Genomic DNA, 27477 nt, shown 5'->3' on the forward strand with positions numbered 1-27477 from the left:
ATTTCTCAAATTTCTAATTTTTTTTAGTTTTTTTATTTTTTTTAAATTTTCTAAATTTTCTAAAGTTTCTAAATTTTCTAAATATTCTAAATTTTTTAAACTTTTTAAATTTTCTAAATTTTCTAAATTTTCTAAATTTTCTAAATTTTCTAAATTTTCTAAATTTTCTAAATTTTCTAAATTTTCTAAATTTTCTAAATTTTCTAAATTTTCTAAATTTTCTAAATTTTCTTAATTTTCTAAATTTTTTCAATTTTCTAAATTTTCTAAATTGTTTTAAATTTCTACATTTTCTAAATTTTATGAATTATCTTAATTTCCTTTTTTTTTTTTAAATTATTTTAACTTTGTGACAGCGAGCCGATGCACCACGCTTGGTGGTCTACACGCGAATGCCGAGTCAGTGCTCGTCGGCTATACGAGTGTACTTTGCGAGTTGACCTTCACTAGAGTGCAGGCACACAAAGGTACTTTTAGTACTACGAGATTACATTAAATGTATGCTTCAAGTTTATGACATCACCACATCTCCCTTTTTCTAAAAATAAACTTTTGTTTTTGAGAGTTAGAACATGTAATAAATATGATACCTAACGATTTCCAATTATGATTTAGAATGTTTAGTTCATTCATTGTCGCTCATGATAGCAAGCTCGTATTTATCAATCTTACTTAATCTTTGATTTATTCGTTCTGTTCAACGTCGCGATACAAACGATTTTAGGAATCATCTCACTATAGAAACGTTTTATATTTGTTTTCGTATGGTGTTCTATATTTTAAGATTTAATTATTTAAATCGCTTTTCAGAATGCTTCTGGTATTTTTCTAATTGAGTAATTTTAATACGAGGACCTTCTATCTTCTTTAAGCGTCAGATAACACTTCCATCGAGGTTGTAGTGATTTGTCGCGGTTAATTGTAGTTTTTTAATATCGTAGTGAGGGAAAATGATGGGTGATGGTTTTCCCCAAATAATGTAGTCTTCAAAGCCGACGACAGCACCACAAGCCACCAGGATGCAGCCAGGAAGGTTCAACACCTGACAACCAGAGGGCCATTCACGGTAACCCACGCTGCTTGGTAACCACCCGATTGGTAGCGACGCCCGACGAGTTGCCGAAGGCGAAGCGATCGTGTCCGCCATAATGGGAGAACAACGACCTGTACTCGCGGTTCAAGGACGGTCAAAGGTGACTACCTGGTGCTGGCTCACTTCCAAAAGTACCACAAAACTGCGAAGTACAAAGTGCACAACACAGCCAGCTTAGTGTTAAAAGCCAGACACCAGGTAAGCCATCTGACGCCTAACCGCCATTTTGTTCCCGCTGAAAGACGGAACACTAACGCCGGATTATTACACAGGACCCCTAAGTCTTTGGCCAAAAGCAACCATTTGGCGGGACGACAGTCAACCTGGTTCCTGAACCCTGGTCCTGAATCGGCCTTGGTATTTAGTCCCGGTCGTCACGGATAGCAGTTATCTGCCGGACGGTCACACGTCGAAGGTGGTTGTCGATTCCGCAATACGAACCCTTCGGAACGACCAACCAGCTCTCCAACCCGCTCATTCGTCCTCACCGTAGAGATTCACGGAAGGAAAATCCCGGTTGCCGGCCGGAATTGGACCGACAGAGTAGTTGGTCAGCCGTAGCGTCATCATCGCCGTAGATCCGCCAGTTTCAACAGCGACAACCAGGGCTTGGCCCTTAAAGGTACCGTAACTATCTAGTTATTACTAGTTTGCGCATATTCATATTGTTGTGGCAATTGTCAAATAAAGTTAGAGAAGTGCATAATTGGGGTTTTCCTGATCTTTGAGTTCGAACTCCCTGCGATTTCTTTTGGTAAGCGAGCCGCCCTGAGGCCTAATAAAGGGAGTCCCTGTAACGCCGGTGGGGTGGTAGGTTTTAAACTTACACTTCAGCCATCTCTTCCCTTTCCTTCCGATCTCAAATCGTGATATTCGAAATTAAAACCAGAAGGATCATGCCTAAATGATCCACAACTTCAAACTTACAAACCCTTAGATCTTTTGTGTAAGATAACTTTGCCAGATCCCTTTGGAGCATTCGATTAAATTTGATGCTATTGCTTTCGCAAAACTCGGTTGTTTAGGGCTATTGTTGATCCCTACCGGACTTGTTCCGGCGCTACTTTACGGGATGGAAGTCATCCATCCGCACTGGCAAATCATCTTATAGGCCTCTCCCGGAGTTCCTCAATGGAGTCATTTAGTATCGATCCTTTCAATTCCTCGCTGACAAAAACGTTCATATGTCGATAAGCTGAACCATTTTCATATCATAAATGACCGAGCCGGCATGAATTTCTTACAACGATAATTCAATACTTATGATTAAGGTACAATACTGCTCCTAAATCGCTGTTAATGCTCGGCTATCTTATTTTTTTTCGCAAGTGACACTCTTTTCATGGTGGTTACGTTTTTTCAAAGACAAAATCATCGCCCGTTTTAACTATTTACACCAATGATCTGGGCGATTTGCTTCATTATAGGTTGGAGTATAGGACTCACCCTAACTATCCCTTCTACAAACGATTTTTATTTCACATGACGAAAGTCTCAAAAGCCGTGTCATGTCTTTAAAATTAATCGCAGCATAAATCGTTCTTTTTTTTTTTGAGTATGTACCATCCGTTTGGCGTCCTTTCTACCAGAACAAAGCTAACGGAATCAAGGCTACCGAGTTGGATCCTACGTCAAATTAACTGTCGAGACCCGCTTCGCCGAACCATAGAAACCGCTGCCCCCTCATCGACCAACATACGCCTCAACTCGCAGGAAGTAGCAAGTAGCAGGAATGCTACTCGTGCTACAGATGTTGCGGATCTCCCTACGTCGAAAGTCAACCGCCCCGGGTCGTTGGAGACTGCCGGTGTGCGACCCCAAAGTTTAAGAACTCAGAACTCGCAGTTCTGTTACTCAACATCCAAGGGCTGACAATGCTTTTATCGGCGTTTAAGACAGTTTAATCGTTTCTCTGATCATCTCGTTTTTTTTTCCCAAATTAGTTGTGTCAAATACAGTATAGACTTTCACTTCTATTTGCAATGATCAATTGATTTGGCAAAATCTATAAATGAACTCCAGGGAAGACTACAACCTTCAGCTACCAGTATTATCATTCAACCTTTAATAATTTAGTAAATCCTGATGTCTCACCGAAGCCAATGAAATATTTCTTCATGTCTGAACCCACTTCTTTTTTCTTTCGTACATAATAGACCTCTGAACCACATGCTTGGATGCTAGATGTCCTGATTTTTCTGTAAAGCACAGATCTTTGACCAACCATTCAGACATTACTTAAACACAGACTCTGCCCATATTCCTATACGATCCTCTTGCTTGAGAAGTCATTCATACGTTCGCCGTCTCCAGGAGAACTCGGAACATTCCAATTGCACGAGTCACACAGCAGCATACAAAACAGCAGACGAAATCCGCTGGGGAATCTACCGGGAGTCCCGGTAGACTGGAATATCGAAACTGCCGAACTTTGCCCTGAAAGCTTTTTTTTTAGTTTCCTTAAAATGCAGAGTTCATCGGCAATACCGTCGAAATTAAGCTTCCCAGAGGTCAAACAGATGGTCAGGAAAAACGAGGCTAAAGTATGTCTGGTGACAAAGCGCCTTCCGGATCATAGCAGTTCTTGGATATCCCATGATCAATCTATGATCAATCCAGGATGGTTTTTTTCATTTCGCATTTGTCTGCGAGACACATCAACAACGTCACAAGGCTTTTCTAACTTTCATTATGAATATCCTTAATTATCTCAATTCTTTCTCAGCTCCTTATCAAACACACAACTCAATTCAATCATCCGTAATGTGTTCCACTTCACATACAAATAGATTCTGTTGAGTCCACTGGATGTTGATATACTCTCCAAAAGATCCAATGCCAGACCTTCTTGCCACAACGCCAAGACTTCTATTTTTCGTTAATTCGACATGAAATCTAGAATTTCAAGTCAACCATTTTCCAATGGACACGTTCCACACAAAACTGGTTCTGAACGAAACCAATTTTCGAATTTCACTCAAAACACTTCTGAGTAAACTCTAACAGACCCTTCGCTCAAAGCCAATTCTGAGCAAACTTGTTTATTATCTTTACTCAAAACTGATTCTGAGTAAACATCATTTTTACTGAAAGCTCTTTCTCAGTAAACTGAAACTCTTACATTTTTCACTCAAAGCTTATTCTGAGAAAACATTGATTGTACAGTTCTTTTTCAACTCAAAAATTTTTTTGAGTAAATTTCCATGATTATGTTTTCCTCTCAAAACTGATTCTGGGTAACAACAACTTCTATTTCACTTCAGTTACCTTTTTTTTCACTACTCATAACCGCTGAACTATTACTCTTCCAGTTTGAAATAATCTTATTGCTATTTTTTTTGTTAATATTGCGAAGATCTTTTGTACCCTTTTTATAGTCTTGAATTATATATTTGATTTGAGATTTGCGTATATCTATTAAAATACGATTTTGATTTTCTTAAATTGATACTACAGAAGAGCTGCCTGGAAATCATATTATTTAAGAAGCATAATCCTTGAAATCGTGTTCCTTTCCACATACTTTCCAATAAAAGATAAGTCACTGTCAATTGTATAATAATTGATGAAAGTGAAATGTAGATATACATTTTATCTAACCCGCCCGGATGCTTGAATTTGAATTTTATCTTCAGTCTTTTGTTGAGACTTTAGAATATTATCTCTGGATGCTCTTTAGACAAAAAAACTCGAAATAGATTCACACTTTTCTTTTTTTTTTTTTGCATTCCGTTTGCAATCCTCTGTTTGCTTTCTTTTTGTCTCCAGAATAGTTCCATTACGATCGATTCCGCAGTAGAAATGAATTACAACACAATTTTTTATTTAAGATTAGTTGAAAATCATGTAGAGTTAAATCAGGAACAAAAATACAATAACAAATTACATACATCAACCCTATATTCTTCCGGTACCCATGCCGTTTTCGATACTATTTATTTTCGTCGAATTATGAACCCTGTTCATAACCATACTTTTTCATTTCTGACAATCAATCCTTCATATATATAAATCCAATCATTCCTCACGCTTGTCAGACTTTTCAGTGACAAAATACTGCTTACTCGTAACTCGCTGATTGTGCTTTTCTTTTCAATTTTATCAAACATTTTTCAGAACACATTTTGTTTTCAAATCGAATTACCACTTCACTCAAAACCAATTCTAAGTAAACCTCTCAACGTTTAATCACTTGAAATAAATTCTAAACAACCTTTCTATACTTATCAAAGATAAATTCGTGTCAGACGTGTATACTTTTTTCCACTTTATTTTTATCATTTTAAACCAATTTCTGAGCAATTAAGATCAAATATACTTGATCTTCTAATCTTAGCTTATAACGTATGCTGATCTAACAAAATCCAAACGAAATGATAATTTTTTTTTATTCACATCAATTTTCTAAATTAAAAACCATTATTATCAATCTTTCATCCATCAAACTTATGCAATTTTTGTTTTAAAGATGAGCACAAACCATACGCACAATACAACGCAAACAATATACCAACAGCGGATATGATGCTCAGAACAGTTCTTTAACCGCCCTCAAAGCTAGACTTTACAATCATCTGCTCTTCATCCGATCCGATGTGAAAAAATAATCAACCCACTTACGAATAAAGAAAAAAAATCTTCTGCTGGTCTATCGCTCTCCCGCTATCGATCAACAATTGGTTGCAACACTTACCATGCGTGCGTCGATCGCGCAGGCTACCGCGGCAGCCGTTGTGTGTAGGCTAAGATGCATGTGACCTTGAACTATGCAAACTATCGAAAGCACTTCCATGCCGAGGATTTTTTTATTTCCTCCATGACATTCAATCAAATTACTCAACCTACCTTTTTATAAAATACCAACGCTTAAAAGAAAACAATACCACTCTTGATAAAATAGCACCTTGCTCTAATTGATAACCAATTATTTTTGTAAAGATTTCACAATTATCACACTTAAGCAATGAAATCTTTTTGATCTCACAGAAATAACCACTCAATACGAATTCTTCAGTTGCACATCATAACACTCTAAGAATTTAATTCCGGGATCTTTTTTTTTACTTTTATTATCAACTATCTCCCAGTTAAAGCGTTACTTTCCGTCACGAGGTAATAGCCAGCGCGCAATTCGGTTTCACTTCTTTTCGTCACACTTTTTTTTCGTCGTCGCCACATGTGACAGCGAGCCGATGCACCACGCTTGGTGGTCTACACGCGAATGCCGAGTCAGTGCTCGTCGGCTATACGAGTGTACTTTGCGAGTTGACCTTCACTAGAGTGCAGGCACACAAAGGTACTTTTAGTACTACGAGATTACATTAAATATATGCTTCAAGTTTATGACATCACCACAAACTTTCTAAATTTTCTAAATTTTCTAAATTTTCCTAATTTTCTAAATTTTCTAAATTTTTAAATTTTTTAAATTTCCTTAATTTTCTAAATTTGCTAAATTTTCTAAATTTTCTAAATTTTCTAAATTTTCAAATTTTCTAAATTTTCTAAATTTTCTAAATCTTCCAAATTTTCTAAATTTTCTAAATTTTCTAAATTTTCGAAATTTTCTAAATTTTCTAAATGTTCAAAATTTTCTAAATTTTTTAAATTTTCTAAATTTTCTAAATTTTCTAAATATTCTAAACTTTCTAAATTTTCTAAATTTTCTAAATTTTTTAAATTTTCTAAATTTTCTAAATTTTCCAAATTTTCTAAATTTTCCAAATTTTCTTAATTTCCGTAGTTTTCTAAATTTTCAAAATTTCTCAAATTTTCTAAATTTTCTAAATTTTCTATAATTTCTAAAATTTCTAAATCTTCTAAATTTTCTAAATTTTCTAAATTTTCTAAATTTTCTAAATTTGCTCAATTTTCTAAATTTTCCAAATTTTCTTAATTTCCGTAGTTTTCTAAATTTTCTAAACTTCTCAAATTTTCCTAATTTTCCTAATTTTCTAAATTTTCTAAATTTTCTAAATTTTCTAAATTTTCTAAATTTTCTCAATTTTCTGAATTTTCTAAATTTTCTAAATTTTCTAAATTTTCTAAATTTTTTAAATTTTCTAAATTTTCTAAATAATTCAAATTTTCTAAATTTTCTAAATTTTCTAGATTTTCTAAATTTTCTAAATTTTCAAAGTTTTCCAAAATTTCTATATTTTATTAATTTTCTAAATTTTCTAAATTATTTAAATTTTCTAAATTTTTTGAATTTTCTAATTTTTTTAATTTTCTAAATTTTCTAAATTTCCTAAATTTTCTAAATTTTTTAAATTTTCTAAATTTTCTAAATTTTCTAAATTTTCTAAATTTTCAAATTTTCTAAATTTTCTAAATTTTCTAAATTTTCTAAATTTTCTAAATTTTTTAAATTTTCTAAATTTTCTAAATTTTCTAAATTTTCTATATTTTCTAAATTTTCTAAATTTTCTAAATTTTCTAAATTTTCTAAATTTTCTAAATTTTCTAAATTTTCTAAATTTTCTAATTTTTCTTAATTTTTTGAATTTTCTTAATTTTCTAAATAATTTAAATTTTCAAAATTTTCAATATTTTCTAAATTTTCTAAATTTTCTGAAATATCTTAATTTTCTAAATTTTCTTAGTTTTCCAAATTTTCTAAATTTTATAAATTTTCTAAATTTTCTAAATTCTCAAAATTTTCTAAATTTTCTAAATTTTCTCAATTTTTTAAATTTTCAAAATTTTCTATATTTCTAAATTATTTGAACTTTCTAAATTTTCAAATTTTCTTAATTATCTAAATTTTTTAAATTTTCTTAATTTTCGTTATTTTTCTAGTTGTTTGAATTTTCTTATTTTTCAAAATTTTCTTGAAAAATTCTTTATTTTCTTAATCTTCTTTATTCTCAAAACTTTCTAAATTTCCTAATTTTTCTTAATTTTCCGATTTTTCAATTTTCTTCATTTTTATAAATTTTCTAAATTTTTTAAACTGTGTGATTTTTTTTTAAATATTCTTAATTTTATAAATTTTTTGAATTTTTTCTATTTTCTAAATTTTGTAAATTTTCGAAATTTTCATGAATTTTCCTTTCTTTCTGATTGCTTTTATTTTCTTTATTTTCTTAATATTTAAAATGTTTTAATTTTTCTCTCAATATTCAAAGTTTTCTAAATTTTCTGAGTTGTCTAGCTTTTTTTGAAACTGTTTTAATTTTATATAATATCTAAATTTTCGCAAATTTTCAAATTCTTTTAATTTTCTTTATTGTTTAAGTTTTGATAATTTTTTTTAATTTTTTAAACTTTCTTAACTTTCAAAACTTTTCAATGCTTTAAAATTTTCTAAATTTTTCAAACTTTCAAAATTTGCTTTAAAATTGCTGAATTTGAAAAATTTAGAAGATTTAGAAAAATAGAAAATTTTGAAAATTAAGAAAATTAAGAAGTTTAAGAAAATTTAGAAAAATTAAAAATTTTGAATATTAAAAAAATTTAGTAGATTTAAAAAACTTAGAAAATTTAAAAAGTTCAGAAAATTTGGAAAATTCAGAAAGTTTAGATAATTTAGAAAATTTAGGAATCTTATATATAAAAATGGAGGCGTTCTCTTTGTGATAACATCACGTATGAATGGTCGGTCGGAATGAAGTGAAATTTGGTATCCGAGGGTTTTTTGGGTCAGAGATGGTTTGTATAATACTTTCAAGAATCTCACTTTTTATGAAAGGGGGGTCCCCATACAAAGTTATCTCTTCTTCACATCTTCTTATATATAAAAATGGAGGCGTTCTCTTTGTGATAACATCACGTATGAATGGTCGGTCGGAATGAAGTGAAATTTGGTATCCGAGGGTTTTTTGGGTCAGAGATGGTTTGTATAATACTTTCAAGAATCTCACTTTTTATGAAAGGGGGGTCCCCATACAAAGTTATCTCTTCTTCACATCTTCTTATATATAAAAATGGAGGCGTTCTCTTTGTGATAACATCACGTATGAATGGTCGGTCGGAATGAAGTGAAATTTGGTATCCGAGGGTTTTTTGGGTCAGAGATGGTTTGTATAATACTTTCAAGAATCTCACTTTTTATGAAAGGGGGGTCCCCATACAAAGTTATCTCTTCTTCACATCTTCTTATATATAAAAATGGAGGCGTTCTCTTTGTGATAACATCACGTATGAATGGTCGGTCGGAATGAAGTGAAATTTGGTATCCGAGGGTTTTTTGGGTCAGAGATGGTTTGTATAATACTTTCAAGAATCTCACTTTTTATGAAAGGGGGGTCCCCATACAAAATTATCTCTTCACATCTCTTATATATAAAAATGGAGGCGTTTTCTTTGTGATAACATCACGTATGAATGGTCGGTCGGAATGAAGTGAAATTTGGTATCCGAGGGTTTTTTGGGTCAGAGATGGTTTGTATAATATTTTCAAGAATCTCACTTTTTATGAAAGGGGGGTCCCCATACAAAATTATCTCTTCACATCTCTTATATATAAAAATGGAGGCGTTTTCTTTGTGATAACATCACGTATGAATGGTCGGTCGGAATGAAGTGAAATTTGGTATCCGAGGGTTTTTTGGGTCAGAGATGGTTTGTATAATACTTTCAAGAATCTCACTTTTTATGAAAGGGGGGTCCCCATACAAAATTATCTCTTCACATCTTATATATAAAAATGGAGGCGTTTTCTTTGTAATAACATCACGTATGAATGGTCGGTCGGAATGAAGTGAAATTTGGTATCCGAGGGTTTTTTGGGTCAGAGATGGTTTGTATAATACTTTCAAGAATCTCACTTTTTATGAAAGGGGGGTCCCCATACAAAGTTATCTCTTCTTCACATCTTCTTATATATAAAAATGGAGGCGTTTTCTTTGTGATAACATCACGTATGAATGGTCGGTCGGAATGAAGTGAAATTTGGTATCCGAGGGTTTTTTGGGTCAGAGATGGTTTGTATAATACTTTCAAGAATCTCACTTTTTATGAAAGGGGGGTCCCCATACAAAATTATCTCTTCACATCTTATATATAAAAATGGAGGCGTTTTCTTTGTAATAACATCACGTATGAATGGTCGGTCGGAATGAAATGAAATTTGGTATCCGAGGGTTTTTTGGGTCAGAGATGGTTTGTATAATACTTTCAAGAATCTCACTTTTTATGAAAGGGGGGTCCCCATACAAAGTTATCTCTTCTTCACATCTTCTTATATATAAAAATGGAGGCGTTTTCTTTGTGATAACATCACGTATGAATGGTCGGTCTAAATGAAGTGAAATTTGGTATCCGAGGGTTTTTTGGGTCAGAGATGGTTTGTATAATAGTTTCAAGGATCTCACTTTTGATGATAGGGGGTCCCAATACAAATTAAACTTTATTTGTTACGATTTCCATAAGAATCTATTGGCGAGCACAATGCAGTTAAGGACGTGTAGATGAAATTAAACATTTATTACGATTAATACTTTAGAAGGTAAAACGAAGTTTACCGGGTCAGCTAGTTTTATATAATTTAGGAAATATTGAAAATATAGAAAATTCTGGAAATTTAGAAAATAAAGAAAATTAAGAGAGTTTAAAAAAATTTACAAAATTTTAGAAAATTCAGAAATTTTTGAACATATAGAAAATTGAGAAAATTTGAAAAATTGAGAACATTAAGAAAATTTTGAAAATTTAGAATATTATGAAAATTTATCAAGTATAGAAATTTAGAAAATTTAGGATATTATGAAATATTTGAAAAATTAAGAAATTTTAGAATTTTTAGATAATTTCCTAACTTTAGAAAAATTTAATACTTTAGAAATTTTAAAGAACTAAGAAAATTGAAAAAAAATTTTAAAATTATGAACATTTTAAGAAGTTAAATATTTAAGGAATTAGGAAAAATTTTGAAAATTTTGAAATTTTAAAAAATGTTGAAAATTTAGAAAATTTTGAATATTTCGATTATTTAAAAATACTTTATTAAATTTCGGAATTATACCTTTCAGTGCTATCTTTTTTAAAAAAGGAATTTTTCAAAAATTTAGAAAATTTTAAAAATTTAGTAAATTTCGAAAAATTGAATTTTTTTTAATTTTGAAAACTTTGATAATTAAGAAAATTTAGGAATCTTAAAAAAATTTCAAAATTTAGAAAATTGCAAAAATTGAAAAAATTTAGAAAATCAAGAAAATTAAGAAAATTTAGAAAATTTTGTAAAATTCTAGAAAATGGAACTTCGAAAATTTATAAAAACTTGTAAATTTTGAAAATTTTAATAATTTTGAAATTTTTTAAAATTTTTGGTTATTTTGAAAATTTTTAATTTAAGTAATTATAAAAATTGTTCAAATAAAAGAAAAAAAAATTGAAAAAAAATACAAAATATAGAAAATTTGGAAAATTTAAAAAGTTTAGAAAATTAAGATAATATGGAAAATTTAAAAAATTTAGAAAATATAAAAAACTAGCTGACCCGGTAAACTTCGTTTTACCTTCTTAAGTATAAATCGTGATATATGTTTAAATTCATCTACACGTCCTTAACTGCATCGTGCTTGCGAATAGATTCTTATGGAAATCGTAAAAAATACAGTTGAATTTGTATTGGGACGACCTTCCATAAAAAGTGGGATCCTTGCAACTATTATACAAACCATCTCTGACCCAAAAAAACCCTCGGATACCAAATTTCACTTCATTCCGACCGACCATTCATACGTGATGTTATCACAAAGAAAAACGCCTCGATTTTTATATATATAAGACGATGTGAAGAGATAATTTTGTATGGGGACCCCCCTTTCATAAAAAGTGAGATTCTTGAAACTATTATACAAACCATCTCTGACCCAAAAAACCCTCGGATACCAAATTTCACTTCATTCCGACCGACCATTCATACGTGATGTTATCACAAAGAAAACGCCTTCATTTTTATATATAAGATGTGAAGAAGAGATAACTTTGTATGGCGACCCCCCTTTCTTAAAAAGTGAGATTCTTGAAACTATTATACAAACCATCTCTGACCCAAAAAACCCTCGGATACCAAATTTCACTTCATTCCGACCGACCATTCATACGTGATGTTATCACAAAGAAAACGCCTCCATTTTTATATATAAGAAGATGTGAAGAGATAATTTTGTATGGGGACCCCCCTTTCATAAAAAGTGAGATTCTTGAAACTATTATACAAACCATCTCTGACCCAAAAAACCCTCGGATACCAAATTTCACTTCATTCCGACCGACCATTCATACGTGATGTTATCACAAAGAAAACGCCTCCATTTTTATATATAAGAAGATGTGAAGAGATAATTTTGTATGGGGACCCCCCTTTCATAAAAAGTGAGATTCTTGAAACTATTATACAAACCATCTCTGACCCAAAAAACCCTCGGATACCAAATTTCACTTCATTCCGACCGACCATTCATACGTGATGTTATCACAAAGAAAACGCCTCCATTTTTATATATAAGAAGATGAGAAGAGATAATTTTATATGGGGACCCCCTTTCATAAAAGTGAGATTCTTGCAACTATTATACAAACCATCTCTGACCCAAAAAACCCTCGGATACCAAATTTCACTTCATTCCGACCGACCATTCATACGTGATGTTATCACAAAGAAAACGCCTCCATTTTTATATATATAAGACGATGTGAAGAGATAATTTTGTATGGGGACCCCCCTTTCATAAAAAGTGAGATTCTTGAAACTATTATACAAACCATCTCTGACCCAAAAAACCCTCGGATACCAAATTTCACTTCATTCCGACCGACCATTCATACGTGATGTTATCACAAAGAAAACGCCTCCATTTTTATATATAAGATTAAAAACACTTAGAAATTTTAAAAAATTTAAAAAAAAATTAAAAAGTTTATAAAAAATTTAAAACATTAAAAATTTAAATAAAAATCAAAGTTTTAAAAATTTAGAACATTTTGAAAATTTTGGTAATTTAGAAAAATTTTAAGTTGAAAAAATTGGGAATGTTTAGAAAATTTGGAAAATATAGAAAATATTGAAAATTAAAAACAATTGAAAAAATTCATAAAATTTAAATTTTTTTGAAAATTTAGAAAATTTAGATACAAAAGTTTTGATTTACAATTTGTTTTTTCAAAGTTAATAAAAGCATGATAAAAAATAAACGAATTATCGAGTTATAACACACGGTGTTTCTAAATGCACTTGCACTTTCTTCACCCTCGTACTGGCGGACTGTAAGACCAGTTTCACACGAGGGGATTTGCAACACTTTTGCTGCACTCAACTACTGCTCCGGTCGTGGGGGAGCACTTTATTTTTCCCGATAGTGGGTTTTCGGACGGAGTAAATATTCGCGATGCGCACTTGATGAAGGTTGTAAACTTATGATCTTTATTGCCGTTTTTTTTACTTCAACCAGGTCGGCTCTCTGGTTCTCCCACAACATATCGACGGTGTAACAGTGAGACGTGAGAAATAGAGCGAATCGGGACAGTTAGCACGTCTCACTGTGGGGCATTCAAATACAACGGAATGAATTATCATTTTCAAACATTCCGGCCCCCTTGAAACCAGCCGGATTTCAATTCAAATCATTCAATTGCTTTACAATTTTAATTACATTCTTCCATTCTATCAAAATTCTACGTTATATAATACTAGACACTTAATTTGTGCCACAAATTTTCACCATCATGTAAGGGTGATGAACCCATTTTTTCCCATCCCCGTACGCCCATGGTGAACATTCTCTCTCACTGATTTGTCGTTTGTTTTGGTTCATACATTCTGTTTGCCTTCTTCGCTGCTAAGTTTTTCGCGGATAACAGCACAGTTTCGATAAATTCCGGTTAAACCCAGGATTTCACGATGCCACATTCGACAATCTTGGTGGTGGTTCCGAGAAATCCATTGCTGATGTGCAGGTAAGTTTTGTGCCAACAGATAAGCTCGAGTAGTGACCGCATCACATTAAATTTCAGCAGTCGGAACGGAACGCTTGTGCTGTGCGATGCAATTCGATCCATTACAGTCAGGACCAATTCTGCGATGATGTTTAGTTGCTCTCCCAGATTTAGAATCGGCCCATGTTGATTGATGATTGCACCCGAAGAAACATTCACTGTCGGTTTATGTTTCCTGGCTGGCGTTCCCGATATCAGGTGAGTTTATTTCCTTCATTCGAATCCACTGATGACCATTTTACATCACATGTTCATTCCGATTTCCAGATGTTCTGCAGCAACATCTGACGAACCGTCGCATGGTGCTACTTTGGTTTAGAAGTCTCCATAGTAAACCTTAGCTGATCAGGCCAAGTTCGACTATTCTGCCTAGAGCCTTTGGAGGACAGTTGAATGCAAGTGTCGATACTCACGAACGATGGATGAAAATAAAGGTACAGGAAATAACCAGAATTAGTGTATTATGAATATGTATCACATTCATATGAAGGATTCAATCAACCGATTTCATTCATGCAAGTTTTTAACAATTGGGCGATCTGAAAGATCGTGTTGCACCATACTGACATAGACAAACAGACGTGTGATTTTTTGCAATGTATCCAAATTTAGAAATTATTCAGACAATTTCGTTTTACTCAACTACACCCAAACTACAATGATTGCCGAGACTCATACTTTCCGACACAAACTGGTCCAAAGTGACCATTTCTAACTCTTACTTTTTAATTTCTGACATTTTCATCTGACAATTCCTCATTCTCTCGAATAGGAAGCAAACATATTTTTGAAATGCCTCGATTGAAGTTTCCGTTTTGCGTGTGGACAGTGACAACTCGGACGTTTCCATCTTTCCCAAAAGAAACTTCATCGATTCTTCCCAGAGGCCATTTCAACGGAGGAATATTGTCTTCTTTTAAAAGAACCATCATACCAGGAACTATATTCCTGCGTTTCACGATCCAGCGTGTTCGGTTTTGGAGATTTGACAAATACTGGTTTCTCCAAGTCTTCCAAAATTGCTGAGATATTTGCTGTGCCCTCTGCCACATGGTGAGCCTGCCTATGGGGATGGTACTGACGTTACGCTCGGGTAATGCTGTAAGCGGGCGTTGCACTAAGAAATGCCCTGGGGTTAGAACTGCGAAATCATTCGGATCGCTGCTTTGGGGGGTAAGAGGCCTCGAATTTAAAACTGCTTCGATCTGTACTAGTGCGGTAACCATTTCATCGACACTTAGAGTACGCAAGCCAATCGTTTTTCGGAAGTGAGCCTTGAAGGATTTCACCTGGGCTTCCCACAGACCTCCGAAATTGGGTGATCTGGGTGGAATGAAGCGGAATTCGACACCCTCGTCTGCTGTTGTTCTAATCACGATGTTTTGGAAATCCTTTGAGCTCATTAGCCGACCAATTTCTTTCAGCGTGTTGTTTGCTCCCACAAACGTCGTCGCATTATCACACATGATCAACTCAGGTTTTGATCGGCGCCCGATGAACCTACGCAGTGCAGCAATGAAAGCTTCAGTCGTTAGATCCATAACGAGTTCTAAATGAATCGCTTTCACTGCCAAGCAAACAAAAATAGCGACATAGCATTTTACAGGTGTGGCTCGACGATTAGGGTAGCTGACGTTAAATGGACCACAGTAATCAACTCCCACTTTAGAAAATGCTGACGATGGCGTAACTCTAACTGACGGCAAATCTGACATAATCTGTTCTGAAATCTTAGGTCTGCTTCTGAAACACGGTACACACTCGTGAATCACCTTTCTCGCTAAGGAATTGATGTTTGTTGGCCAAAAACTTCGTCTTACAGAGGCGATAAGCAACTGCTGCCCAGCGTGGAATTGACGCAAGTGATAATCACGCATAATAAGCAATGCCAGAGGATGACGATGGTCGACAACCCACGGATGTTTTCGAGATTCCGGCAATGGAGCGTTCGACAACCGGCCCCCAACGCGGATTGTGCCATCTTCGACAAATGGGTTGAGCTTAGCAATTCTCGAACTTCTATCAACTTGACCATTCTTCTTCAAATCTTTAAATTCTGACTCAAACGACTCATTCTGTGAGAGGCGAACCAAAACTACGATAGCAGACTCCATTTCTTGTGGTGTCAACGGACCAACTCGTCGACACAAACGATTGACCTTTTGAGCATTGTGTCTGAAGCGGAGCATAACTGCGACAATACGGATCAAACTCGTAAACGACGACTTCAGACCAAAAATTTCGTGACAGGGTTCGCATTTTGAAATCAGTGTTGTAGTAGTTGGACGTTCTTCGATAATAGTTGGGTCGAATTCTTCTTGGCCTTCAGCAGTTTGACGAGGCCAATATTGCTGAGCCTGGGATAGCCACTGAGGTCCTTCAAACCATAACCTTTCGTAGCAAAGTCGAGCAGGAGAAACTCCTCGTGAAATCAGGTCTGCGGGGTTAACTATTCCAGCCACATGATTCCAGAAACCATTCCTTGTAATGTGTTGGATCTCGGACACTCTATTCGCTACAAACATTTGCCAGCGAGATGGATGCGAAGCTAACCAATGCTTCACGATCCTTGAGTCCGTCCAGAAATACGCCTCTGTCACTTCTGGGAAAACTCTGGCGAATTTCTCGTACAGGTGTGAGAGTTGGAGAGCTGACGACAATTCTAAACGTGGGATTGAGGTTTTTCTTTTCGATCTTTTCAAATTCTCCAAAGGGGCCACTCTTGACTTGGCTGTTACTAATCTGATCGATATCTGACCATCTACAGTTACGCAGCGCAGGTACAAACATGCTCCATAAGCTGACTCTGACGCATCGCAGAACCCATGTAACTGTACTGACACACAATCTTTACTGAACCCAAGCCAACGTGGAACTGACAACGATTCTAATGGCATCAAACTCTGTTTGTACTCCTTCCATAGATTTTGATACTGCTCATCCAATGGGTCATCCCAACCAAACTTGAGACGCCACAGTTGCTGGATTATCATTTTCGCTTGCACAACAACTGGACCCACGAGCCCAAGGGGATCGAACAAACAGGCTGCATCAGAATGCACGCTTCTTTTTGTGATTTGCGAACTTGATGACCTCCAATGGGGAATACTAAAGCAAAAATTATCTGACTCTGTGTCCCACTTCAAACCAAGGGTTTTCACAGTTGAATCTGACGAATCGAACTCTAAAACTGACTTTTTATCTTTCAAATCTTCAGGAATGCTTGCCAATATCTCCTGTGAGTTTGAGTTGAACTTCCGCAAATTGAACCCAGCTGAATTGGTGAGATCGGTAGTTTCTTCAACCAAATGCTTGCCTTCTTCGACACTGTCCGCTCCAACTAGACAATCGTCGACGTAGAAACTGTCTCTGACTACTCTCGAACCAATCGGATGACTTGCTGATCCATCTTCAGCAAGCTGTTTCAGGCACCTTGTCGCCAAATACGGAGCACTGGCTGTTCCGTATGTAACGGTCGTTAACTCAAACGTTTTCACGGGTTCATCTGCTGTATCTCGCCACAAAATTCGCTGAAGGTGTTGATCCGGTTGCTGACCTTGTACCATCCTGTACATCTTCTCGATGTCTGCACTGATGGCGTATCGGTGCAAACGGAAGCGCAAGATGATCGACAACAAATCGTTCTGCACAGTAGGCCCCACCATCAACGCGTCGTTCAACGAAACGCCCGTTGAGGTGCGACACGAAGCATCAAACACTACGCGTAGCTTTGTAGTTGTACTCTCCGGCTTCAATACTTCATGGTGTGGGAGATAATACACAGGATCTAATTCTGACACATTCTGAACGTTTTTTTGACGCATTCCGACTATATTCGGATTCATTCCGACTGAATTCTGACACATATCAACTGACACATCATCTGAAACTTCTTTCATATGTCCCATAGACACAAACTCATGGATAAAATCCGCATACAGAGCCTTCAATTCTGCCTTTGCAGATAGCCTTCTTTCCAAACTGAGGAACCGACTCATCGCTCTTCCTCTAGATTCACCCAAGTTACGCAAAACACCACGTTTTTTCGGCAAGGTGACGACAAATTTACCTTCCGAATTCCTAATTGTGGTTTCTTTGAACATCTGTTCACAAACTGACTCTTCAACTGACAAAATGCTGTTAGTATTACATGATTCTAACTCCCAAAACTTAGCAATCATGTCTTCCAAATTCGCTGTAGAACTAACAAAACAATCTGAACTGACTGGAGATTCCAATGTTGCGACGGAACTATCAGAAACTCTACCGGAGACAACCCAACCAAATTCGGTTTCTTGCAGAGTTGGACCATTGTCCGAAACTTTCAATTTCCCAGATCGCAATAAATCGCAAAAGTATTCTGCCCCGATGATCATGTCTATCGGACCTGGACTCCAAAACTCCGGGTCAGCTAACACCAAATTCTGGGGAATCTCGCACCGATTGAGCGAAACTTTTCTAATGGGCAGATTACTTGTTATTTTGGGCAAAACATGGAATCTCATATCTTCCGAAAATGAAGATATTTCTGACAAACGAGGCCGAACTCTCGCCTCAACTGACTCACTCGATTCAACTGACTCATTTCCAATACCTTGGATTCTCATAACGTTGTGACTTCTCCGAAGATTCAACCTTCTCGCAAAACTTTTTGTCACATAGCAAAACTCAGAACACGAATCTAACAATGTTCTCGCAAACGTATGATTCCCAAAACGATCTTCAACCCGCACTACAGCGGTTGACATTAAAACTTGTAGCGAACGAAACTTAGCGCATTCTGGCATTGGTGCCGCATTAAAGGTAAAGGAATTGTCTGTGGTGTGTTGTGGTTGAGTGTGGCGAATGTGTGTTTGTATTACGGGGTAGGAATTAGTGGAACTATGTTGTGCTTGAGGATTTACATGTGAATTTCGATCTTGTCTGATCGACAAATGTTCACGACCTTGTCCAGAAGGTCCTGGGCGATTATCATTCCGATACGATTGACTGTTGACTGTCGACTGGTTTTGTGAAACGGAGCTCTGACTTGAAAAACTGTTATGCAACATCGAATGGTGCTTTTTGTTGCACTCGCGACATGATCCCTTGGTACAACGATCAATAAAATGACCAGAACCCAAACAATTCAGGCAGAGCCGCTTCATCTTGGCAACTCTGAAGCGCTGGGGCACCGACATCGCTCGAAACTTGCTGCACGCAGAAGCTGGATGGAACGAATTACCACAGAACACACAGTTGCTCTGGAATCTCGACGTGGCGTACACTGTTGTACGCTGGCGACGACTATCGATGTCCTCATGCCTACTGGGTGCAACCGACTGCAAAACCAACGCCTGGTCTCTCAGGAAGTCCATCACATTCTGATACGTCGGCACATCCTTTGAGTTGTGATGACTCTCCCATTGACGAAGTGTGACCGAATCCAGACGAGTACACACCATATACGCGAGAATAGTCGACCACTTCTCCGTATCTTCGCCGATCTTGCCCAGCATCTGAATGTTGCGATCAAAATCGCTGACAAGGCGGTTCAGAGCTTCTCCGCTTTCCTTTTTGAGAGGTTCGATAGCAAAAAGAGCGTCCAAGTACGCTTTTACGATCAACTTTTTGTTCTCGTACCTCTTCTCTAACATGTCGCAGGCTACCTGGTAGTTGTCAGCTGAGAGTTCGATCGAACTGATCTCCTGTAGTGCTTCTCCACTAATCGCTGACCGCAGATAGGTAAACTTATCAATATCTGAGAGCTGAGTGTTGTTGTGAATGAGGCTATCGAACATATCCCGGAACGGAATCCAGTCCCGAAGTTTTCCGTTGAAAACTGGCAGCTTGATGTCCGGAAGCTTAACACGGGATATTGCTTCAACTCTTTCTGTAGACCCAGACGCACTCGAGGACTCAAACTTTCTCGGACGCAACGCAAGGAGTGATGCCTTCAGGGTGCAGTACTGCTCTTCAACTGCTATCGTTTCTGCGTCGAATTTTTCTTCACGATCTGCAGCCTGCTTCTGCAATCGACGTTTCTTGGTTGCCTCTGACTCTTTGACATCCTCTTCAGCACCGTCGCTATCAGCTGTGTCCAACAACACTTCCATCTTCTGTCTCACCAGGTAGTACTTCTTCATAGTCGACTCCAACAGACCCAATCTGACTTCTACTTGACTCTCATGAAGCTCTGGTTTGAAATCGCGCACAAAATTAGCCACTCCCTTGATGGAGGCTCGCAGCTGGCGTTCTTGCTTCTTAAGGATACTTAAATCCTCCATTTTGTTCACTTGATTTCAACAAACCACTCAGAATCCACACAATCACAAAACAAATCTGTTTGTCTGTGATATTAAAATCTCTGAATTCCAAATCAGACCAAAAACTGACTCAATCACTTATTTGTTTCAATAAGTATCCGACACAATCTAACTGAATCACTTGTTTGATTCACTTAATATCCAACACAATTCTGACCTAATTTCAGACAAAACTGACTCAAAACGCTCGACGTTTCACAAAACCGACCTTGACAGGGGAATCGCGACTTGACAGCCAAAGTGAACTCAACAATTAGAAGGCGAAAGTTGTAAATACCTCAAGGAAATTTGCACAAAATGATTTAATCAACTACCCGAAATATTTTCGAAATCCTAATTTTATTTTAAGCCACAAATAGTTTCAATTCAACCACACACCAACAACCACAGACATGCGCTACTTATCCTTCGCCAAAATATCCAACAATCCGTCCAAAATTCGTCGAAAGGTCCGACCAAAATTCCTTCAAAAGATCGCCAACTCGTCTTGGGCACCACTGGATTCCACCTCGCTAGGACCAATCACTAGCGGCTTGATGCTGCTCCACGAATCCGCGATGGCGATCCTTCACACGTACAGCGCTTTGTTCTCCTTGCGCGTCTAAAATGACGCCGTCCTAACACAATTGGAGTGTCTTCGCAGCACAAAATGTCCGGCGACAAAATATCACCACTCAACTGTCCCAAATTTCCACTTTATCACTAGCCTATCTGGCTCGAATGGACCAAAAATGTTTCTAAATGCACTTGCACTTTCTTCACCCTCGTACTGGCGGACTGTAAGACCAGTTTCACACGAGGGGATTTGCAACACTTTTGCTGCACTCAACTACTGCTCCGGTCGTGGGGGAGCACTTTATTTTTCCCGATAGTGGGTTTTCGGACGGAGTAAATATTCGCGATGCGCACTTGATGAAGGTTGTAAACTTATGATCTTTATTGCCGTTTTTTTTACTTCAACCAGGTCGGCTCTCTGGTTCTCCCACAACATATCGACGGTGTAACAGTGAGACGTGAGAAATAGAGCGAATCGGGACAGTTAGCACGTCTCACTGTGGGGCATTCAAATACAACGGAATGAATTATCATTTTCAAACACACGGATAATCGAGACAGCGAGTCCGACCTGTTGTTGCAAAACGTTACAAAATATTCAAAATGAGGTCAAAATCAAAATTCGAATTTCATATTCCATGTGTAAGAATTATAAATTATTATGGATTATGGATGGAAATATGGATTTCAAATTTTGCTGCATTTGATTAAAATTTATATTGAATTCTTAGGCCAAGCTAAAGCACAATCTTCATTTCCATTGATGTTTCCACAGTTCTACCTTTAACTGATTTGAATTTAGTACAGACATGTTTTTTTTTCCTACATATTCCTTTCACTTACGAAAACCCGAAGGAACAACAATCTGAACCGACCCAGAATGGAAAACCCATTCGGAATGAATTGCTCCCTCGACCATTGTTAGTGTGAAATCGGCAGCAGCGCCAGGGCACTAAACTCAAACGCCGAAAAACTTTCCCATTTCAGTTCAGGGATCCTGAAAAGCAAACCTCAAAAATAGTCGTAAATCGTATGCGCCAAGCAATTTACCTTTGACAGTGGTTCAGCAAAAATCGAAACCGGGAAAAAAGGAAGTTCAGCGTGAAAAACTTCTCACATTCCCACACATTCTGGCAGCTACCTTCGTTTATAACACACATTTGAACGAGCTCAGGGGGAAAAACAATTTAAAAATAAAAGGAAACTTTGGGCCCATTTCACATCATCATCATCACCAACTGGCAGCTCCCATTTTTTTTTTTGGTTTAGCTGGAACAACTTTCTGAATTAAACTTTATTTCTTGAAGGAAAATGACGATTTTCATTCATGCGTTTCCATTATGGCGCTCCGTTGGTTGTGAAAATGATGGAAAATTTTGCCAGGGCAATGCTTTTTTCTACTTTTTGTTCAAATTGTGTGTTTCTTGTGTGTGTGGGCGGCGGCGTCGTGATTTTTCTCTATGTCGCCATCATTGTTGTTTTGCCTCTGTGAATGACATATTGTGTGGAAGAAATGTGACTTTTCTACCGAAAGCAGCAGAAAAAAACGAGGTCATTAGTATTGTTCCCAGCTAAATAGGAACGTTGTTGGTTGATTGTAATAACATTAACAAGCAGTTTTTTCAGATAAAAATTGAAAAGTTTTGAATGACAATTTTCCCATTTTATAAAACAAACGAATTCCCCTGGATCAGAATTAAATTGAAAAACATCCACTGAGTATATTTTAAAGGAAATTCTCCAAATTTACAAATTATATTTCATTCACATTACACAAATTATAAGAATTCAATCAATCTCATCGAACATTGAAAAATAATCCGAATATACCTGATTGAACACGAGAGATTCCTCGAAAAAAAAATGATAATCAAAAATCACACCCCACAGCTCCCCTCGACGAAACATCTCAGACGCGGAAAATTTATTCATTCCGAACCCAATTTTTTAACTGCCTCTGTTACTGTTGCTGTTATTTTTGTTGCTGATATTCCCTGCTATTGGGGGCTCATTTTCAATTCGATTGGCGGGCGGCGTTGGGTAATCGAAAGTGACAGAAAATGTAAATCCGATATCCTGTCTCGCCATTCGAACGTCGGCGTCGGCTGTCTCGACAAGAAATCAATTTCCATAAAACGATTTTTCGCACCCGGATCTTGGGCTGATACTCACCTACAAAATGAATCTGATTTTACTTGAAGCTTACCACATCACTCTGCTCCGGGAATGGTGAGTCGTGATGTATTTATTATTCTTATTTGCAAAATTGTGGCAAGGGGATTGATTCCAATCGTGGTGATTGAATAAGGAAAACGAAAAAAAAATCCAATTATAAGGATAAGACAAATTTTGGTTTCAATCCCACTTATGAATATATAATTCAGGATTTTATTCCGCACGGTTCTGATGATTTTTAAATTTTTGTCCCGTTTCGGTCCGTTTAAAACTTTTGAGCAAGAATTTAATACAAAATTTTAGTACGATTTCTTTAAAAACAAGTTACAAAAAATTGAATTCTAAATCAAATAAACCAAATAAGCTGAGCTTCGAATGAACTATTTATTTCAACTACGACTTAGTGGGTAAAGTATTTCCAAATAGCTCAGCATTGTGTGGAATGCCTTCGGAATCTACGGAAAAGATTTAGTTGTTTGAGATTAAATTGTTAGGGGAATTGAGCGGAATGAAAGCATTTGAGTGATCTCTTTAAGAAAATCAAAAGTACAAATAGAAATTCTATGAGGAGTCATATTACGATATTGGTATAGTGACGTTTAGGTAGGCAAGCCTTGTTGATGTTGTAATTTGTCGTTCAAACGCTTCAAGAAGGGCAACGCGTGATGCAAATAGGTTTAAGCTGATATTTCGGTGGTCTCCGAATCAAATAGTAATAATTTTTTTTACGTTTCGGCCTACTGAACATTTTAGCCATCTTCAGAAACACTGTATTCATCTTCTTCTATCTATATATAAAAATGAATTTCTGTCTCTCTGTCTGTCTGTCTGTTCCCTATAGACTCGAAAACTTCTGAACCGATTTACGTGAAACTTGGCAGGTGGAGGTATTGGAGGCCGGAGAAGGTGGTTTGAGACTCCTTCCTCTAACAGGAAGGGGGGAGGGGGTCTCCCAAACAAAAGACAAAAAATAATTTTTTTTTGCAAAATTCGAGAACTAATCAAGCAAATGGAACAAAATTTTACACGGGTGGTTATTTGGGTACGAGAAAGGTTTCTATGATTATTTTGAACTCCATCTTCTTCGATTGAGGAGATACAAAGGGAAGGAGGGGATTTTCCTTACAATTTAATGCATTATTAGATAACTAATAATGCTAATGAGACACGAACGCCACAAACGTGGTAAAGTGTCTATAGTTATAGAAAAAATAGTGCAAATGAATCCAAATTTCACATAGGAAGGTATAAGGCTACGACTCAAGCTTACCATGGAAGTATATTCGAGTACAAGAAATGTTTTTTATATGTTTCGAGACCCACCTCTCTTCAACGAGAAGAGGGGAAGGAGGAGGGAGGTTTACATAAAATATATTTGGATCACTCAAGAACTTATTATTCAAATAAAATAGCAGCGGGTATTGGTGTAGAATTTTTTTTTTCAATGATTGGTCAAATCTTCTTCCTTCTTTCACTGATTCGATAGAAGAGGGGAGGGAAGCTCTCATACATTTTTTTGTAAATAACTCGAGTGCTCATCTAGCAGATTATTATAAATTAGGAAGAGTATTTTAATACAAGAAATGTTTCTAAGATGATTTCGTTCCCCTCATGGGTTATGAAAAAAAAAATTGTGTCATACGTTTGTTTTGATAAATTCAAGATCACATCAAATAAATTTAACCATATTTTAACGGGGAGGGTAGAGGGGCACAAGAAATGATTCTATGGTTATGAAAAAACCTTTTTAACCTTCCAGTGGGGAATAAGAGAGAAAAGGAAAGGAAAAAGGAGTTCCACACAATTTTTGTTTAACTTGAGAACTTATCCAGCGTATTCGAGCACGAAAAATGTTTCTATTTTTTAAAAGGAGAGATTCCATACAGTACAGAGCCGGGAATTAAGAAGGTTTCATCGCATAGTTTTTAAACCTTCTCAAGCTGAAGAAACCATATTTTACATGAAAGGAATTTTTAAAGATTTAAGATTTCTCTTTCTTCCAGAGGAGGAACGGGAAGAAGGAAAGTACGTAAAGCTACGAAAGTACGTAAAGCGTACGTGTTGTTATTTGGATACGAAAAATACTGTTATGGCAGTTCGTGGACCATCCCCTCACTGCAGAGGAGAAATGAATATAAAAATGAGCTCTTAATATCAAATTTAGAACCATCATTGAAAAACAATTTCAGATCAAGTTTTGAAAAAAAAATCATTTCAAAGAATCTAATCCTCTAAGTATTTCTATAATAATTTGATTTGAAAGCGCTCATAGTAAAGATGTCGAAAATTTATTTAAAGTGAAATTATTTTCTCACAATTTATTCATTTTTAGAAGGTGTAGCAAAGCACACCGGGTCAGCTAGTCTATATATATAAAAATGAATTTCTGTCTGTCTGTCTGTCTGTCTGTTCCCTATAGACTCGAAAACTACTGAACCGATTTGCGTGAAACTTGGCAGGTGCGGTTATTGAAGGCCGGGGAAGGTTCCTATTTTGGTTTGAGACCCCTCCCTCTCTCAATAAGGGAGGGAGGGGCCTCCCAAACAAAAGACAATTTTTTGCATAACTCGAGCACCCATCAATCAAATGGTTTCAAAATTGGCATGGGGTGGTATTTGAGTACGAAGAATATTCCTATGAATTTTAAGTACCCCTCCCTCCTCTCAGTGGGGTGATAGGAAGGGGGAAGGGGAGCTACCTTACAATTTTTCATATAACTCGAAAACTAATCAAGATATTGGAACCAAATTTGGCACGGGAAGGTATTGGGATACGAAAAATATTTCAATGATTATTTGAGACCCCTCCCCTTTTTTTGTAAAAAGGGGGAGGGGGCCTCTTTCATATTTTTTTTACATAACTCAAAAACTAATAAAGCAAATGGAACCAAATTTGGCATGGGAGGGTATTTGGATATGAAAAATATGTCTATGATTATTTGAGACCCATCCCTCTTTCCAGTAGGGAGAAATAAACAAGGGAGGGGCCTCTTTTATAATTTTTTACACAACTCAAAAACTAATTAAGCAAATGGAACCAAATTTGGCATGGGCGGGTATTTGGGAACGTGACATGTTCTAATGATTGTTTGAGAACCCTTCTTTCTTACATTTGGGAGAAAGAAAAAAGAGGGGGGGGGGAGTTTCATACAATTTTTACATCATAACTAAAAAACTACAACAGCAAATGGAACAAAATTTGGCATGGAACAATATTTGGGTACGAGATGTGCTTCTATGAATATTTGGTATCCCTCACTCCTTCAAAGAGGTGGATGAAAAGGGGGAGGAAATGCCTCCCTTACAATTTTCAGTATAACTGGAGAGTTGATCGAGCAAATTTAACCATATTTGGCATATGAGGGTATTTGGATTCGAGAAATGTTCCTGTCATAAATTGAAGCCCCACCTTTTTTCAGCGGAAAGATATTAAAATGGAAAGGGGAGCTTCCATGTAATTTTTTTTGCATAACTCGAGAATTTATCGAGCAAATGAAACCAAATTTGGCATCAAAAAGTTTTTGAGTACGGAAAATACTTTTTCTATGTGAAACAATTCCTTTCTTGCAGTAAGATAGATAGAATTCGGAATATAGGAAGGGAAGAGGAGGCTTACATTTAACTCTTTTTTTTTACAAAATCCGAGAAATGGACAAAACTTAACATAAAAAATCATTTTGGTATGATTCTATGATTATCTGACACACCATCCTCCTTTCAGTGAGTAGGTACATAGGAGGAGGGAGGTGAGCCCAATACAATTGTGTTAGCATATGTTCTCAATTTATGCTAACGAAGCCAACAAATGGAAACAAATATGGCATGGAAATTAACATATACTTTAACCCTCATCCGCATTAGGGTGTCATTTTGACACCATTGCAAGTTTGAAGGCTTGTAACTTTTTTCAGAAGCTTCAAAATACAAAAATTTCTCCGGGGACCCTAAATGAATTCAAAAGTTCTTCAATATTTACTTTTTTTTATGGACGAACCCTGGAAGCCTGGACAAAAAAACTCCCTTTTCCGACTTTTGGTGTCATTTTGACACCACAAAAGTAAAATCTATTTTAGTCGTTTGAATTATTTTGAACTTCATATAAAACTTATATCAATAGAAACCTTGTAATGTCAGTAAAATATGTTTAGAACATTATATACAGCTTAAGTTACAAGTTTTCTCGTTATTCAGCATGAAAGAAGAATAATCTGAAAAAACATGCCTCACGAAAACTGCTGTAGTTCATATGTTACACGTTCAAAAAAATATTTGCCTTATGCATATGAAAGCTGAAGTTAATGCCTACATCATGAAGACAAGAAATATTTTTTAAAGATTTTTTTAATGAAATGGTCACAAAAAGTTCAAAAAAGTGGTCTTAAAAACCTACTTTTTATTCGATTACTAG

The 27477-nt window shown here is 36.0% G+C and overlaps 1 protein-coding gene and 1 long non-coding RNA gene across 3 annotated transcripts in view; both read left to right on the forward strand.

Annotated features, from left to right (window-relative positions):
• Window positions 1–27477, forward strand: part of LOC129743734 (uncharacterized) — a 356038-nt gene that overhangs the window by 197352 nt on the left and 131209 nt on the right. The gene's annotated exons all lie outside the window — the stretch shown is intronic.
• On the forward strand, window positions 13882–14452 carry LOC129743735 (uncharacterized). The gene is made up of 3 exons (XR_008736670.1): window positions 13882–13996; window positions 14054–14233; window positions 14303–14452. It is a non-coding gene; the product is annotated as an uncharacterized LOC129743735 (long non-coding RNA).

This window comes from Uranotaenia lowii, chromosome 2 (assembly GCF_029784155.1).
Source record: "Uranotaenia lowii strain MFRU-FL chromosome 2, ASM2978415v1, whole genome shotgun sequence".
Classification (NCBI taxonomy): domain Eukaryota; kingdom Metazoa; phylum Arthropoda; class Insecta; order Diptera; family Culicidae; genus Uranotaenia; species Uranotaenia lowii.